The sequence below is a fragment of the Loxodonta africana genome, chromosome 26 (genome assembly GCF_030014295.1).
Source record: "Loxodonta africana isolate mLoxAfr1 chromosome 26, mLoxAfr1.hap2, whole genome shotgun sequence".
Lineage (NCBI taxonomy): Eukaryota > Metazoa > Chordata > Mammalia > Proboscidea > Elephantidae > Loxodonta > Loxodonta africana.
The window spans coordinates 41,898,633-41,917,020 of record NC_087367.1 but is presented as its reverse complement, the minus strand read 5'-3'; the positions used below and the strand labels follow the sequence as shown (position 1 = coordinate 41,917,020).

At 42.9% G+C, this 18,388-nt stretch overlaps 1 protein-coding gene and 1 pseudogene across 5 annotated transcripts in view; one reads left to right on the top strand and one right to left on the bottom strand.

Annotated features, from left to right (window-relative positions):
• The window catches only part of STAG1 (STAG1 cohesin complex component), a 519,923-nt gene that overhangs the window by 150,159 nt on the left and 351,376 nt on the right, over positions 1-18,388 (bottom strand). The gene's annotated exons all lie outside the window — the stretch shown is intronic.
• On the top strand, positions 1,693-2,610 carry LOC104846840 (inositol hexakisphosphate kinase 2-like; annotated as a pseudogene).

Below are 18,388 nucleotides of genomic sequence, written 5' to 3'. Positions count from 1 at the left end.
AGGAGGGGAAAAACCCAAGCCTGGTTCGGAGATGAGTTGGATTAGTATATCTGTGTAGGCCAAAAATGGGGCTACTAGGACACTAGCAGTGGGATACAAGACATTTGACTGTGTGGATCATAACAAATTATAGATAACATTACGAATAATGGCAATTCCAGAACACTTAATTGTGTTTATGAGGAACCTGTACTTAGATCAGAAACCCTGGTGGCATAGTGGTTAAGCGCTATAGCTGTCAACCAAAAGGTGGGCAGTTCAAAACCAGCATATGCCCCTTGGAAACTCTATGGGGCAGTTCTACTCTGTCTTATAGGGTCACTATGAGTCGGAATTGACTCGATGGCACTGGCTTTGGTTTTTTTTTTGGGTACTTAGATCAAGAGGTAGTAGTTTGAACAAACAAGGGGATACTGCGTGGTTTAAAGTCAGGAAACGTGTATGTAAGGGGTGTATCCTTCCACCATACTTAATTCAATCTGTATGCTTAGCAAATAATCCAAGAAGCTGGACCATATGAAGAACACGGTACGAGCACTGGAGGAAGACTCATTAACAACCCGCATTATAAAGGTGACACAATCCTGCTTGTTAAAAGTGAAGAGGATTTGAAGCACTTATTGATGAAGATGAAAGACCACAGCCTTCAGTATGGATTACACCTCAACATAAAAAAAAAAAAAAAATCCTCAAAACTGGCCCACTAAGCAATATCATGATAAATGCGGAAATATTGAAGTTGTCAAGGACTTCATTTTTACTTGGGTGCACAATCAATGCCCATGGAAGCAGCAGTCAAGAAATCAGATGACGCCTTGCACTGGGCAAATGTGCTGGAAGAGATTTCTTTAAAGTATTAAAAAGCAAAGATCTCACTTAAAGGACTAAGGTGTGCCTGACCCAAGCAATGGTGTTTTCAATGGCCTCATATGCATGTGAAAGCTGGACAATGAATAAGACCAAAGAATTGGTGCCTTTGAATTACAGTGTTGGTGGAGAATACTGAATACAGCATGGACTACCAGAAGAATGAACACATCTGTCTTTGAAGAAGTACAGTCAGAATGCTCATTAGATGCAAGGATGGTGAGACTTTGTCTCACATACTTTGGACATGGTATCAGGAAGGACCAGTCCCTGGTGAAGGACATCGTGCTTGGTAAAGTACAAGGTTGGCAAAAAAGAGGAAGATCCTTGACGAGATGGACTGACACAGTGGCTGCAGCAATGGGTTCCAACATAGTAATGATCATAAGGATGGTACAGAACTGGGCAGTGTTTCTGTTCTGCACAGGGTGGCTATGAGTCGAAATCGACTTGACGGCACCTAACAACAGCGGGACACTGCAGCCTTACTTTGGGGTGGCCCACAAGGACAAAAGTAGCGGAAATCCTTCCACAGAGCAGTTTCAGGCAATGCATCTGGTCATCAACTCTGCGTGGAAAGAAAAGTGGCCTAAGATTAGGATATATAATCATGGGTGGGGGCATAAGGCCTAGGCTGATTGGTTAGGAGGCTGGAAAGAAGAAGGCTGAAGACTGGAGACAAGGAATTTTTATGAAGAAGCATGTGACTGCATCTAAGGGAATGGACATGAAGTGTCAGGATCATTGTATTACATGTTAATAATGCCCTCCAGAGGGCAACTCTGCTGTTGTTGTTGTTGTTAGGTGACGTCGAGCCAGTTCTGACTCATAGTGAACCTATGTACAAGAGTAGAGGCACTAAATGATCAAGTCTTCCATTACAGTGTAGAAAAAAGGGGAAACATGAGTTCCCAGCTTCAACACTATAACCCTTGGAGCATCCAGTGTCACCAGCAAGTTACAGCGAATGAATGAGAACGTGAAGCACCGTAACCAGTACAAATTTATTTTACTGGAGAACCTGACCCCTCACTATGAGACGCCCTGTGTCCTGAGCCTCAGGATGGGTACACACCAGAATGGCGACAATGCTTCAGAGGAGAAGGCAGCCAACCAGATCTGCAAGTGGCAGCAGAGCATATCTGTGGTCATGGTGGTACACACGTGTGGCATGCAGGTGTACTAGACAGGCAGCAGACAGCTCGTGTTTATGAGCAAGTACCATGGGCGAAGGCTATCAGTGCAGGGCTTCAAGGAGGCAATTTTCCAGTTCTTCTACAACGGGCAATACCTGCACCAACATCTCCTGGGCCCTTTGCTCAAGAAGCTGGCTGAGCTTAAGGCAGTGCTAGAGTGACAGGAATCCTATAGCTTCTATTCAAGCTCCCTGCTGGTCATCTACAATGGTAAAGAGCGGTCGGAGGTGGCCCTGGACTCAGATACTGAAGGACTTGGAGGACCTGTCAGAGGAGTCAGCCCAAAAGTCTGCCGGTGCTTACGCCTACAAGCCCATTGGCACCAACTCAGTGGACGTGCATATGTTTGACTTTGCACACACCATCTGCAGGCTATATGGCAAGGACAGCTGGTGCATAAGGGCCAGTAGATATCAGCCAGCCCCTGTCCTTGGCCACTCCTGCTTGCAAAATGGGCTCAGGAACACAGTAGCTATGTGAAGGTGGAGGCTATCCAAGGTGCTCTAACTACTGCTGCTGCTCAATGTCCGGCCTGCCAACAGTTAAGACCAATGACGCATCCTCAATATGATACCAGTCTTCAAGGAGACCATTAATCTCTTGTGGCAAATCAATTACGATAGACCACATCCATCCTGGAAGGTGACACTGGTATGGGTCTCTCCCTTCTCTATGATGCCTCAACTACAGCATCACCATTTGATGGTTCATAGAGTGTCTGATCTACCAACATGGGATCATATAACATCACCTCAAATCAAGAGACCCACTGTGTATTAAAGAAGGTATGGCACTCATTACGGGATGTATCAGTTCTAACACACAGTCACCATCTAGAAGTTGCTGACTTGACTGAGTTTTGGAATGGCATCTTCAATGAGCAATTGAGACGCCATCTTGGAAATGACAACCTACAAGAAGGGGTGCCATCTTTCAGAATACTACATATATCCTAAATCAGTGCATGTGAAATATGCTGGGTCTCCAATAAGTAGAATACATGGGTCCAGGATCCAAGAGGTGTATCAAGAATGGCACCATTCACCATTACTCTCAGATACTTAGAAGTCCTGTTTCCCGAAGCAGGATGTTTCCACCAGGGTATAAGGCCTACTACATTAATTGCTTAAGGGCCTAGAAGAGGAAGACTGAAGATCAGAGATGTGAGAGGTCTTCTAAAGTAAGTGTCACACCAAATTTAAAATTAAGGCTATTGCCTGGTACCTTTGGCTCCTTGTGCTAGTAGGCTAGTAGGCAGTGAAAGCAGTTACTGTATTGACAGGGATAATTGACGACCATTATAAAAAAGTAGGGGTGCTGCTATATAATGGTTGGAGAGAAATATGTTTGTTAATCATGTTATCCATTACAGTGCCACTTGATACTTCCGTATCTAGTTTTAAGTGGGCAAGTAAAGCAACCAAACCTTGATAAGGGCATAGAAACCAGAATTCAGAACCCTCAGGGATGAAGGTTTCCAAGGAGCACGTGGTGGATTCGAACTGCTGACCTTCTGGTTAGCAGCTGTAGCACTTAACCACTACACCACCAGAATATAAGGGTGGAGGGAAATTAGATTAATGGATATGGAACATCCAGAATGGAAATAATGAGGATGTTCACACATTGTGAAGAATGTAACCAATATCACTGAACAACTTGTGTAGAAACTGCTGAAACGGAACCTGAACTGCTGTGTAAACCTTCACGGAAAACACAATAAAATATGGGGGGAAAAAAAAGATGGCATGTAGGTTGTTTCCTTATTTCTCTCCAAACATGGCTTTGAAACTAAGGCCAAGTGAGTTGAGGTTACTTCATCCAAGTTCATACAGCAAATTATTAGCAGAGTAAGGACATGAAACGAGCTTTATCTTCACCCAGTCCAATGCTTCCTCTCCTCCCAAATCTTAATTCTTATCTATAAAGGACCCTGCCTGCATCACAAAACTTCCCAACAAGAAGGTGGTATACATGAAAGTGCTTTAGAAAACTGCAGAATAACTTGTACTTGGATAACTCCAGCTGCCTTCAGTAATTGCTCTACTTTGTCTGAACCTATTCCTACTAAAATAACTAAATGTTTCATTGTTTCCCCAATATAAATGATCTTATTAAAATCTGAGTACTGTTTAAAACAGTGCATAACACACAGTAGGTGCTCTATATGTATTTTTTGAAGGAATGAATATATATGTAAAAATAGAAAAAAACATATAAAAACAGCTTGATTTGTTGGGACACGGTATATGTTCAACAGAGACTACCAACGTTACAGTAAAAGTACTTTTGAAAAAACTGTTATATACTAAGCAAAAAGTATTATGCATTAGTAATAACAAGTATGATTTCCTAATGAGTTGTATCTTTAAGAGACAAAAATGCATGCTTCCAGGGGAAAATGCTGATCATTATTAAAATGCGTATTTGTGCTATGCATACTTAAATGGGAGTACTGTGAATGAGTTAAAATGACCAAATTCAGGTAGCCTAAATGTCAAGGAATGGATCTGTTTGTATGTGACAGGGGTGAAGGGAATAGAGAGTAGTAGTCCTGAGTTGGACAGAGTCATACAGAAAGCTAAAAAGGTTTCCTGTGAACTTCAGAGAAACAGAAGAGTGGATGAGTCAACACAAACAAGGGAAATGGGGTCGACTAACTGACGGTGGAGCCTGAGCCCAAGCACTACAGAGATTTTGATATGAGGACCCAAACATGTGCAACATAATAGAAGGATTGTGCATTACTGACAATCTGGAATGTACAGAAAAAGGCACAATCTCTTTATGTTTATGTTCTGGGCTAAAAATCTTAATCTCTTAATCCACAAAGAGATTAAGATTTTTAGCCCAGAACATAAACAACTACTGCTGTACGTAAATCACACCTATTCTGTGTCACCCGCAAGGACAGAACTAAAACGAGAGAATTTAGAAATTCTGCTTAATAGAAAGTCAAACAGCCTACACAAACAAGGAAATACTTCCTAGAGATTCAGTTTGTTTTTCTAATTATAAAAACTTATACTATAAAACACATGGAGCCCTGGTGGCACAGTGGTTAAGAGTTATAGCAAGCTGTGGCTGCTAACCAGAAGGTCAGAAGTTTGAATCCAACAGCTGTTCCCTGGAAACATTATGGGACAGTTTTACTCTGTCCTATAGGATTGCTATGACTTGGAATGGACTCGACGGCAACAGATTTTTTTTTTTTTGAAATAAAATACATATAAATTGACAGCATTAAAAAAAATCATTTGGGAGGGAAAACTAGGTTAAAACCTCTAAAATTCTAAAATCAAGACAGGAGTTTTATCAGCACATTTGAAAAAAAGCACAGGATGAGTCTAAGAGCAGAAACCACAGCCTTACAGAGGTACCAGTTTCAAACACATGACTAAAAGAGAATGGTAATGCCACACTCTTCGGGAAAAAAATAAGATCCCAGGAGATTAGAGTGGACCTGACAAAAAGAATTATTTAATATATATATATATATCTCCATCCTTTTCTAAAAAAAGTAATAAAATTAAATTAGATAAACCCAAGATGGGGCTTAGATGCCGAGGTCCCAATTCCACGTGAGGATTTGGTAAGGAAAACATATTTACTTCAGAATTTATTAAAGACTCCAAAATATTCAGGAAAAATGCACCATATACCAACTGGATTTTCCATAGAATGAGGCGGGTGGGGCGGGGGGAGAACTCATTTTATCATCAATTAAAAATTGATAACTATGCTTCATACTCACTAGGAATGGCTCTTATATATAAAAAAAAGAAAACTAACAAATGTTGGCAAGTATGTGGAGAAATTGGAACCCTTCTCCATTGCTGGTGGAAATGAAACAGGCTGCTCAGCCATATCTTGAACAGTACCTGAGCCATTTTTTTTTTCTTCTTTCCCTCCCCCCAGCCCATCCCTGCCTCCAAGTAAGATCCTGATGCTAGCTCCCCAAATGGTTAAGTGTTAACCAATGTTTCCTCTAGGACTGTGGAAAACAAGTGATATTGATCTATGCCTCTCAAGTAAGATGAAGGATGGCGCCAGCTACCCACTGAGCTGATGGGATAATGACAGGAAAAGATCAACATGTTTGAGATACAACCACCGAAACCAAACAGAAGAAAGAGAGTACACATTCCACAAGGCCCAAAAACTTATGGCCCCTTTTTCCCTTAAAAACCTGAGCCAAATGGTAGTGTGGTGAGACAGATGACTTTAAGAGGAGATCATTTCCCTCTGTCTCCATATACTGGTATATCTAATAAAGCTCTTGCTACCCACCTCACCCGTCTCAAGAACTGGCTATTTGCAGTAGGCAGCTCTAACTCGCAAAATTGCAGTAACAATTTGGTGGCCCGTACAGGGACTCCAGCCATCTGAGATGTGGTGGCCCTGCGGTGGGGTCGGGCCTGACGGGCAGTTTTCCTACCAAGCGGCCACTGGGGACTCTGTCCCCGGAGGCTGTCCCTGGACCCAGGCTTCCCTGCGGCGTCACCGGTCCCCAACCGTGCCAAAGAGGTGGGTGAAGGCAAGACCTAACCAGGATCCTGAGGTGAGTCTGCAACCCTTTACCTGTTGCACTCAGGGCCGGGGCAGACAGGGCGGGCCAGCGTGGCTTCCGGACCTGGACCCGGGCCCTTGGTTTCTAAGGCGAGTGGCGCCTTGGATGATTGTCCCCGTGAGTAGGATCGCAAGGAGGGACTCTTGGTGACTCTAGAGCTGGGCAGGCGTATGAGTGTGTATCGGCCCTGGATTTTTGTTTGGATTGTTGTCTGTCTCTGGTTGGTGCACCCTGGTTTTGGGAAGTGGGTATAGACATCTCTATTGGTTTAGATTGGGAGATTGAACACCCCCGCCGCCCCCGTCTGGCATTGAGGATAGGAGGTATCTGGAGGATTGAAGTGGAGATTCAGACATTCCTAGTAATGTGTTAGACCTCACTAAGATTATCCTCGTTCCCCCTTTCCTTTCTGGCTTTTCTGGTCTGAGTGTTTTTCTCTGTTTGTTAGGTTTGTCTTATGTACAACCTGTCTTGCTGTCTGGGAGGTTGAGACTGCAAGGTTATCTCTGTTGCTTTTGTCAGTCTGTGTCTTATGTATGATTACTTGTCCTCATGAGATTTTTTTTTTTTTGGGGTGTTGTCATCCCATAAACCCTATTCATACAAAACCCCAGTGAAGAAGGTGGAAGGGAGATAAAAGCCATTAGAAGGACCACCCCGGGGTGAGGAGGAAGACCTTTAGAACCTGACCAGTGCGCCTTCTGTAAAAGACGGGGCCACGGGAAGCGGGAGTGCCCACAGAAAAGGGAAAGGTGAGACAGACCAAAACCCGCCACTCTCCAGGCTCATTAGGAAGGGCCCGCACGGTTAGATGATTCCAAATGACAGGACCCAGGGGCTCAAACCTCATTGGCTATCTCCCACCTTGAGCCCCGGGTAACTCTAAAGGTGACAGGACGCCCTATTGACTTTATTCTGGACACGGGTGCCACCTTTTCGGTTTTGAACGCTGCGGAATCTCCCCTTAGTCCACATACTGCCCCAGTGCTAGGGGTTTTAGGAAAACTTTCAACCCGGCCTTTCCTCCAACCAATGAATTGTGAAATTGGAAAAGACGTGTTATACCACGAGTTCCTTTTTATGCTGGAATGCCCTGCCCCCCTCCTTGGGAGGGATCTATTGTCAAAACTTGGGGCACAAGTCACCTTTGGACCGTCTCGAATTTTGGTGAAAATTCCGCCTGAACAGGCATGCGCTTTGCAAGCAGCCTTGTTGCTAGAGGAACCAGCGGCCCCTAGCAACATCCCTGTCCACATACAAGAAGTGAACCCGGAAGTCTGGGCATCAGGGAGGCTGGGAAGGGCCAGGTTTGCTGAGCCAGTCAAAATTGCCCTAAAGCCTGGAGCGCCTGTTGTAAATCAGAAACAGTACCCACTCCACAGAGAAGCTCTGGAAGGGACTGCTCCACTGGTCCAACGATATATAGAGCTTGGACTTTTAAGACCATGCCGGTCCCCATATAACACCCCCATTCTGCCAGTGTTAAAGCCTGGGACAGAGAATATCGGTTTGTGCAAAACTTAAAGATTAATCAAATAGTAGAAGATATTCACCCGATTGTGCTCAACTCATATACTACCCTAATAACCATGCCCAGCAAATACGCTTGGTTTTCAGTATTAGATCTGAAAGATGCTTTTTTTTTGCATTCCCTTGCATCCTGAGTCTCAACTTTTGTTTGCATTTGAACGGACTGATTTAGAAACAGGGGCAAAAAGATACCTCACGTGGCACGTGCTGGTCCAAGGGTTCAAAAACTCCCCCACAATTTTCGGAGAGACATTGGCTAAAGATATGAGGGTCTTGCAACTAGAAGAGGGGATGGTCTTACAGTATGTGGACAATATTTTGGTGGCAAGTGAAACTCAAGAAGACAGATCGAAATACCATCCTAGTCTTAAACCATCTGGCTAGGTGTGGGTACCGAGTTTCCAAAAAGAAGGCCCAAATATCACAACAAGTAAGATATCTGGGGTTCCAAATACCACAGGGGCAGCGGAGCCTTCTCCAGGACTGGCGAGAAGCTATTATGCGGGTAGCGCCCCCTACCTCTAAGCGACAACTTAGAGGTTTTCTTGGGATGGCAGGTTTTTGTCGAATCTGGATACTAGGGTTTGGACTTACGGCAAAACCCTTGTATGAAGCCCTGAAGGGAGAGGATAAAGAACCCGTTTTGGACTGCTGAATGTTAACAAGCCTTTGAAAAAATTAAATATAAATTAATGACGGCCCCAGCATTACGGTTACCGGATCTCCAGAAACCATCCGAGCTGTTTGTACATGAGAGACAGGGAGTTGCTCTGGGAGTGCTGACCCAGACTTTGGGACCAGCCAAGAGGCCAGTAGCCTATTTTTACAAACAGCTAGACAATGTAGCTCGAGGATGGCCCCCTTGCCTCCAGGCTGTGGCTGCAACATGTGACTTACTTCAAGAAGCTGAAAAACTTACCCTAGGACAAAAAGGGGGGTTTTGGCTTACAGCAGGATGCATGGGGAAATATCAAGCAATCCTGTTAGACAACCTAAATGTAATCTTAAAGGCTGTCTCTGCTCTCAACCCAGCCACCCTACTACCCATCTCAGAAGAAGGGCCAATACATGACTGTTTAGAGATTATAGAAGAGGTTTATTCCAGCAGGCCCCATCTGTCAGACACCCCTTTAACTGACTCCGAGCTAGAAATGTACACCGATGGTAGCGGCTTCATGTATAAAGGACATCGAAGGGCAGGCTTTGCGGTGGTGACTCGGGCTGAAATTTTAGAGGCTGCTCCGCTTCCTGCTGGCACCTCAGCACAAAAAGCCGAGTCAATAGCCCTTGGACAGGCCCTACAGCTGGGAGCAGGAAGGCGTATAACAGTGTACACTGACAGCAGATATGCCCATCTTGTGCTTCACTCTCATGGGGCATTGTGGAAGGAGAGGAGTCTCCTTACGTCTGCTAGAAAAGAGAAAAGGCATGTACCAGAAATTCTTGAGCTCCTAGAAGCAGTCAACGATCCTCTCCAGGTGGCAGTGGTGTATTGCCCCAGGCACCAGAAGTGAAAATCCTCTGAAGCTGTAGGGAACCGGAAAGCAGACACAGAGGCCAAAAGGGCTGCAATGCGAGGAGATGAGATAGAGAAAGAAATGGCCCTGATCACTCACCTCGACCCTGCTGACCTTCCTGCACCACCTATACCACTCAAGACTTAAAAAGGGCTGAAGAATGGGGTTTTCACCTGGCTCCCCATTCCAGCTGGTTAGTGAGCCCCAAAAGGGAAAGTACTGTTACCAGAAGCCCAAGTACATAGCATAGTATCGACTTTAGATGAAGGAACTCATTATGGGAGAGATGCCAGTCTTGAGTGGATCCAACAGGTGGTTGAAGGACCAAGTCTCCTCAAGGCCATTCCAGAAGTCACAGGAAGGTGCCACCTTTGTGCAAAGAACAACCCAAAGACTGTGCCCCATCCAACAGAACTGGGAGTCCAACATCGAGGAACCAACACGGGAGAAGACTGGTGGGTAGATTTTACAGTGATGCCCCAGGTACCTGGAAACTTCAGGTATCTGTTGGTCTTTGTGGATACCTACTCAGGGTGGGTAGAGGCTTTCCCTTGTCGAACTGAACAAGCTCGAGAAGTAACTAAGGTACTACTCAAAGAGATTATCCCTCGGTTCGGATTGCCAATTTCAATTCAAAGTGACAATGAAGGCGCTTTTGTGGCACAAATAACCCAAGAAGTCAGCAAAGCCCTGGATATAAACTGAAGGCTACATCCTGCCTGGAGACCACAGTTGACAGGAAAAGACTGAGAAGATGAATCACACCCTAAAAAAGACTCTGGCAAAAATGTCAGGAGACTAACTTAACATGGTTACAAGTCCTGCCTATTGCACTGCTTAGAATCCGAGTGGCCCCTCGAAGTGGGCTTAAGTTAAGCCCTTACGAATTAGTATATGGGAGACCATTCCTGAGAAAGTCCACCTTCCCCACCTTGGTAACGACAGAGGTAGAAAAGAGAGACTGGATCCGTTCCCTGGGAGCTGTTGTAAACATTATTAACCAATATGCCTCTCTCCATCTGTCTTTTCCCTCTGATACCCCTCTTCACAGATTCCGACCAGGAGATCAGGTATTACTAAAGACTTGGAGACACCAGCACCCTGAAGACCAGCTGGCTCCCAAATGGGAGGGGCCTTTTGAAGTCCTCCTGACTACTCACTCATCTTTAAAGTTGGCGGGAGTGACTGCATGGGTGGATCATTCCAGAGTAAAAACAGCTCCGCTTGAAAAAGAAGGAACTGAACACTCACCTTATTCCTGCACACCGGTTAAAGGTTTAAAAAAATTACAAAATGATAGTTTTAACCTTTGTTTTCCTTTTCTTCCAAGGCACATGCCACACCGTGGCAACAAATCAGGCCCCTGTGATTCTGCAAACCAGAGGGACCCTGACCTTACAAGTAGGAGGTGCCCTGACTCTTCCATGTGTTGTATCGTCTCTGACTCCAGTTTGCCCTGTTAAATGGATATTGCTAATCCCGGAGAAAGAACAGACGGTTGTCTGGGGCTTTAAAACTGCTGGCTCCTCCTGAGTGACCCCCATGGCTGACACCACTCGGCCATACAATCGAGACTTTTTGATCATTATTTCAGATATAACCTTGTCTGATGCAGGGTTTTATTACTGTGTGAAGTTTAAAAAAGGGTCGCCAAAAAATATTGAAATCAGTAGGGGGGAAGGAATCCAGGTAGTTGTTGTAGGATATCAAGAGCCTGCCCACCTCTCAGATGGGTGGGACTGGTCATCCAATGGCCTATTCACCATGTCCCAAACAGTGGTCGAGGGGGGGAAATCTCAGCAACTGCTGGATATGCCATCATCTTCCTCAGTCAGGAGCACCTTTAAGCCCTGTGGGAGCACCAATTTTTGACTATCACAAAGATCTCGCTAACTGTACCTTGACTCACCATGCCCCCGAGGCCCCAATCCGAGCTCGGCTCATATGGTACCCATTTTCCATACCTTGTTTTCTCCTTGCTAATCTTTATAATCATACCTTGGGAACCAGATGGGAAACAAAATCACAAAGCCCCCGAGGTAAAGTCACATGGCAGGTTTTTCAAGACTTCCAGCTTCTCTCGTCCTGCAACAAATCTTTGACCATATCCCAGTTGATTTACATCAATTCTAGTATTCCCAATGGCCCCAGTAAGAAACTATCCTTGTGTGCTCCACCAGGATACGCCTCCCTATGTGGAGGGAGACCCTATCCCACCAGCGAAGTCCCCGTCCCTAGGCCATCACCTTACACCTGGGCCATTCAATGCTTAACAAGGAGCCCACTTTGTGGGACAGTGTACTCTGGAGTTCCTGACTTTTCCAACCCAAGTTCATCCACTGTCTGCTTAACACACCATGAAGATCCCCTGAAGGAAAAGGGATGTGTTTTCAGTAGATCCTACATCCCTAGAAGTGACAGGGATGGAAACTAACCCTGTTCTGGAGGAAAACGGGTTTGGGTGGTGGTTCTTGAGAAAAATTATTCCAGGTTTAGGAATGTACCACATGGAGGCAGCCATTAGAAACCTGTTGGACACTATCCACCTGCTAGCCCTAGGAACTGAAAAGGCGCTTAGAGCACAACAAACCTCTTAGCAGATGTGATCCTAGATAATATAATAGCCTTAGACTTCTTATTAGCCAAATTGGCAGGAGTGTGTGCTGTGACTAACAAAACCTGTTGTGTCTAGATAATCACCACCAGAGAGGAAGAGGTAGGACCAGGTGCTATCCACAAGGTAACCAGATGGACTGCCCCAACACCTAGGCAAGAGAGCATGTGGGATTGGTTCACTAACCTTTTCCCCACCTTGGGGTCATGGTTGACCCCTTTAATAACTTTGGGAGCAATAGTTGCTTTGGTCTGCATCTGCACTCCCTGTCTAATAAAAGTGGTTACCAGGGGCGCCACCAACACCCTCAAGGCTGGAAAGGTCTTTGCCCTGGTAGACCGAACTACTCGTTTCCCAGACTCCGGGGATGTGTGTCACTTAATCGAACAAGACACTGCCGAATTTCATCTTTCCAAACTGTAACCTGTATATGACCCCTAGTAGATGTCAGGTTTCTCTCCATCCGACATCCCCATCCAGTAGGAAGTAGCTGGAGAGAGACACGGTGCCCTGTTTCCCAAGACTGAGAAACCTACAAAAAAAAGGGGCGATTGAAACAGGCTGCTCAACCATAACCTTGAACAGTACCTGAGCCATTTTTTTTTCTTCTTTCTCTCCCCCAGCCCATCCCTGCCTCCAAGTAAGATCCTGATGCTAGCTCCCCAAATGGTTAAGTGTTAACCAATGTTTCCTCTAGGACTGTGGAAAACAAGTGATATTGATCTATGCCTCTCAAGTAAGACGAAGGATGGCGCCAGCTACCCACTGAGCTGATGGGATAATGACAGGAAAAGATCAACATGTTTGAGATACAACCACCGAAACCAAACAGAAGAAAGAGAGTGCACATTCCACAAGTCCCAAAAACTTACGGCCCCTTCTTCCCTTAAAAAACCTGAGCTAATTGGTAGTCTGGTGAGACAGACGACTTTAAGAGGAGATCATTTCCCTCTGTCTCCATATACTGGTATATCTAATAAAGCTCTTGCCACCAACCTCACCCTGTCTCAAGAACTGGCTATTTGCGGCAGGCGGCTCTAACTCACGAAATTGCGGTAACAGAAATGTAAAATGGTACAGTCACCGTGGAAAACAATTTGACAGTTCCAAAAAATATAAGTATAGAATTAACATATGACTCAGTAATTACACTTCTAGGTATATACCCACAATACCTGAAAAAGCAAGGACTGAGATATTTGTACATTAATGTTCATTACAGCATTATTCGGAATAGGCAAAAGGTGAAAACAACCCAACTGTCCAACCACAGATGAATGGATAAACAAAATATGGTACATATATACAATGGAACATTTTTTACTCATAAAGAAAATGAAATTCTGGTATATGCTACCTACCACATGTATGAACTTTAAAAACACGCTGAGTGAAATAAGTTGAGACTCATAAGGACATGTACTATATGATTCCATTTCTACAAAATATCTAGAATAGCAAAGTGTATCAGGATCAAACTTTATTAATGGTTACATGGGGCAGAGGGATGGTGCTTGAGGAGTTAATGCTTAAGGGGGACTGAGTTTCTGTTTAGGGTGATGAAAAACATTTGGAAAGGGATAATGATAGCACAACATGGTGAATGTAACTGATGTCACTGAATTATACACTTAAAAATGATTGAAGTGGTAAATTTTTTGTTAGGTATATTTTATCGTAATAAAATAAAAAAAAATTGGTTAACTGTGAAGTTGAGCAACCAAACTGTGATGATCTCCCCATGCTCTGAATTCCTGTAGCACAAATGGTATATAAAATGCCTTTGGGCCTTTTTATTATAATTTATGTAATTTTGAGTTTTCAAAACACCTTTGGTAAAACTTAACAATGCTATTTAAAAAGTAAATGCTCTACAGGCTAGGAGGAATATGATATAGAAAATAAGTTTCAGAATATTAACAAATTTGCATTAAAAGTCTAAGAATATAACTACATCTTTAAAAAAAAAAAGTCTTGTAATTGCTATATACTTTTAACAATCCAAATAATAGAATGTAATAATTTAAAATACAGGTGGGGTCATCATGAGTTGGAATTGACTCAACGGCACTGTTTTTTCACCCGTGATTATTTTGAGGATTACTTGTTGAGGACTCAACAATACGGGATTCCTTTTAAGGCCAGAGCCTGTTCTCAAGGGTAGAGGTGGAAACAGCTTTTCAGATTAAGCATTCTAGCATTCCCAACAAATCTAGTCAACTCTGGTAAAACACTCTGCTGTGATATGGCGCTGTGGTTAAGAGCTTGGCTGTTGACCAAAAGGTTGGCAGTCTGAATCCACCAGCTGCTCCTTGGAAACTCTATGGGGCAGTTTTATTCTGACCTACAAGGTCACTATGAGTGGGAATCGGCTTGACGGCAACAGGTTTGGTTTGGTTTTTGGTGATGTGATCCTAGAGAATTCAAAACAAGAAAGCTTATTTTTTAATTATTATTATACTTCAGATGAAGGTTTACAGAACAAACTACCTTCTCATTAAACAATTTGTATACATATTGTTTTGTGACATTGGTTACTAACCGCAGGACATGTCAACACTCTCCTTTCTCTATCTTCGGTTCCCAATCACCAGCTTTCCTGTCCCCTCCTGCCTTTTAGTCCTTGACCCTGGGCTGGTGTGCCCCTTTAGTCTTGTTTTGTTTTATGGGCCCGTCTAATCTTTGGCTGAAGGGTGAACCTCAGGAGTGACTTCATTACTGAGCTAAAAGGGTGTCTGGGGTCCATACTCTGGGAGATTCTCCAGTCTCTGTCAGGTCAGTAAGTCTGGTCTTTTTTTGTATTAGAATTTTGTTGTATATTTTTCTGCAGCTCTGTCCGGGACCCTCTATAGTGATTCCTGTCAGAGTAGTCAGTGTTGGTAGCCAGGCACCATGTAGTTTTGCTGGGCTCAGTCTGTGGAGGCTGTGGTAGTCGCAGTCCATCAGTCCCTTGACTAATTTTTCCCTTGTCTGGTTTTCTTCTCTCTCCCTTGCTCCCGAAGGGGTGAGAACAGTGGAGTATCTTCAGTGGCTACTCACAAGCTTTTAAGACCTAAGATGCTACTCACCAAAGTAGGATGTAAAACATTTTCTTTATAAACTGTATTATGCCAATTGAGCTAGAGGCTCCCCAAGACCTAGGTCCCCACAGCCCTCAGGCCAGTAACTCAGTCCCACAGGATATGTCTACAGAGCTTTCATGAGCTTGCCTGGATCAGGATATGCTGGCTTCCCCAGTACAGCACACTGTCTTACTCTTCATCAAAGTTACCACTTACGTATGGTCTATTTAGTGTTTTCCCTCCCCACCTCTCCGTCACTCACGACCATCAAATATTTTTTCTTTCTGCATGTAAACCTTTTCATGAGTTTTTATAGTAGTGGTCTCATACAATATTTGTCCTTTTAAGATTCATTTATTTCACTCAGCATAATGCCTTCCAGATTCATCCATGTTATGAGATGTTTCACAGACTCATCATTGTTCTTTATTGTTGTATAACACTCCATTGTGTGTATATACCATAGTTTATCCATTCATCTGCTGATGGGTACCTAGGCTGTTTCCATCTCTCTGCCACTGTGAACAACGTTGCAATGAACATGGTTGTGCATATGTCTATTCGTGTGACGGCTCTTATTTCTCTAGGATATATTCCCAAGAGTGGATTCTACGGTACTTCTATTTGTATCTTTCTAAGGAAGTGCCGTATTGTTTTTCAGAACAGTTGTACCGTTTTGCATTCTTACCAGCAATGCATAGGAGTTCCAATCTCCCCGCAGCCTCTCTAACATGTTATTTTGTATTTTTTAAATTTGTGCCAGTAATGCCAGGGTCATATGGTATCTCACTGTGGTTTTGATTTGCATTTCTCCAATGGCTAGTGATCTCAAGCTTTTCCTCATGTGCCTGTCACCCACTTAAATGTCTTCTTTGGTGAATTCTCTGTTGATTTCCTTTGCCCAGTTTTTAATTGGAAAATTTGTCTTTTTGTTGTAGAAGTGTTGCATTTTCCTGTAGATTTTAGAGGTTAGACCTTTGTTGGATTTGTAATACCCAAAATTTTCCCCAGTCTGTAGGTTTTCTTTTTACTATTCTGGTGAAGTCTTTTGATAAGCAGGAGTGCTTACTTTTTAGAAGATCCCAGTTATCCAGCTTGTCTTCTACAGTTTGTGTGTTGTTAGGTATGGTTTGTATAGGTATTGTCTGTATCCTGTTAATGGCGTGTATTAGGAACTCTAGCATTGATCCTAATTTTTCTTCTATGATCTTTATTTTTTTTTTTTGTTTCATATTTAGGTCTTTGATGCATTTTGAATTAGTTTTTGTGTATGGTGTGAGGTAGAGGCTCTCTTTAATTTTTTTGCAGATGGTTATTTTTCCCACAACCATTTGCTAAAAAGACTGTCTTTTCGTCATTAGGTAGACTTTGGGCCCTTGTCACAAATCAGGTGACCATAGGTGGATGGATTTCTATCTGGGTTCTCAATTCCATCCCACTGTTCAACATTCATGTTGTTGTACAAGTACCAGGCTGCTTTGACTTCCATAGCTGTATAGTAGGTTGTGAGGGAAGGTAGTGCAAGTCCTCGTACTTTATTCTTCTTTCTCAACAATGCTTTACTCATCTGGGGCCTCTTCCCTTTCCATACAAAGTTAATGATTACTTTTTCCATTTCTTTAAGAAATGCTGTTTGTATTTGGATTGCAATTGCCTTGCATTTGTTGACTGCTTGGGTGGAAGTGACATTTACACAATGTTTAGGCTATGTATCCATAAGCATGGTATGCTTTTTCATTTATGTAGATCTCTTTTGGTTTCTTACAGTACAGTTTTGTAGTGTTCTATATATAGGTCTTTTACATCTCTGGTTAGAATTATTCCTAAGCATTTTATTTTTTTAGGGGCTGCTATAAATGGCATCATTTTCCTGATTTCCTCTTTGTAGTTAGTTCTCTTTACCGGCGTGTAAGAATCCAACTGATTTTTTTATGTTTATCATGGGCTAGTCTGCTGAATCATTCTATTGGTTCCAGTAGTTTTGTTGTGGAGTCTTTTGAGTTTTCTATGTATAGTATCATATCCTCAAACAGAGACAGTTTATTTCTTCCTTACCAATTTGGATGCCCTCTATTTCTTTTTCTTGCCTTATTGCTCTAGCCTAGACTTCCAGCACAATGTTAAACAGGAGTGATGATAAAGGGCATCCTTGTCTTATTCTTGTTCTCAAGGGGAATGTTTTCAGCCACTCTCTATTAAAAATGTTAGCAATTTGTTTTGTATAGACACCCTTTATTGTGTAGAGGAATTTTCCTTCTATATCTATCTTATTGAGCGTTTATATCAGGAATGGGTGTTGCAGTTTGTTGAATGCCTTTTCTGCACTAAGATGATCATGTTATTCTTTTATTTATGTGGTGGATTATGCCAATTGATTTTCTAATGTTGAACCATCCTTGCATACCTGGTATGAATCCCACTTGGTCATGGTACATTACTTTTTTGACATGACGCTGAATTCTATTAGCTAGAATTTTGGAATCTATATTCATGAGAGAGATTGCTCTATAATTTCTTTTTTTTTTTTTTCGGTGCCTTTGCCTGGTTTTGGTGTAAGGTTATGCTGGCTTCATAGAATGAATGTGGAACTATCCCTTCCTTTTTTTTAGGTTCTGGAATAGTCTGAGGAGTACTGGTGTAAGCTCTTCTCTGAATGTTCTGTAGAATTCTCCACTGAAGCCATTTGGGCCATGGCTGTTTTTTGGGGGAGTTTTTTTTTTGTTGTTTTTTTTTTATCTTTTAAATCTCTTGTTTTCTTATGGGTCTGTAGAGATTTTCACCATCGTTTTATGTTAGTTTGGGTAGACACTGGGTTTTTAGAAATTTATCCATTTCTTCTAGGTTTCAAATCTGTTGGAGTATAGTTTTTCATAGTACTATGTTATGATCCCTTTTATTTCAGTTGGATCTGTTGTAATGACCCCAATCTCATTTCTTATTTGGGTTATTTGGTTCCTTTCTATTTTTCTTTTGTCAATTTAGTCAATGGTTTGTTGATTTTGTTGATCCTTTCAGAGAACCCACTTTTAATT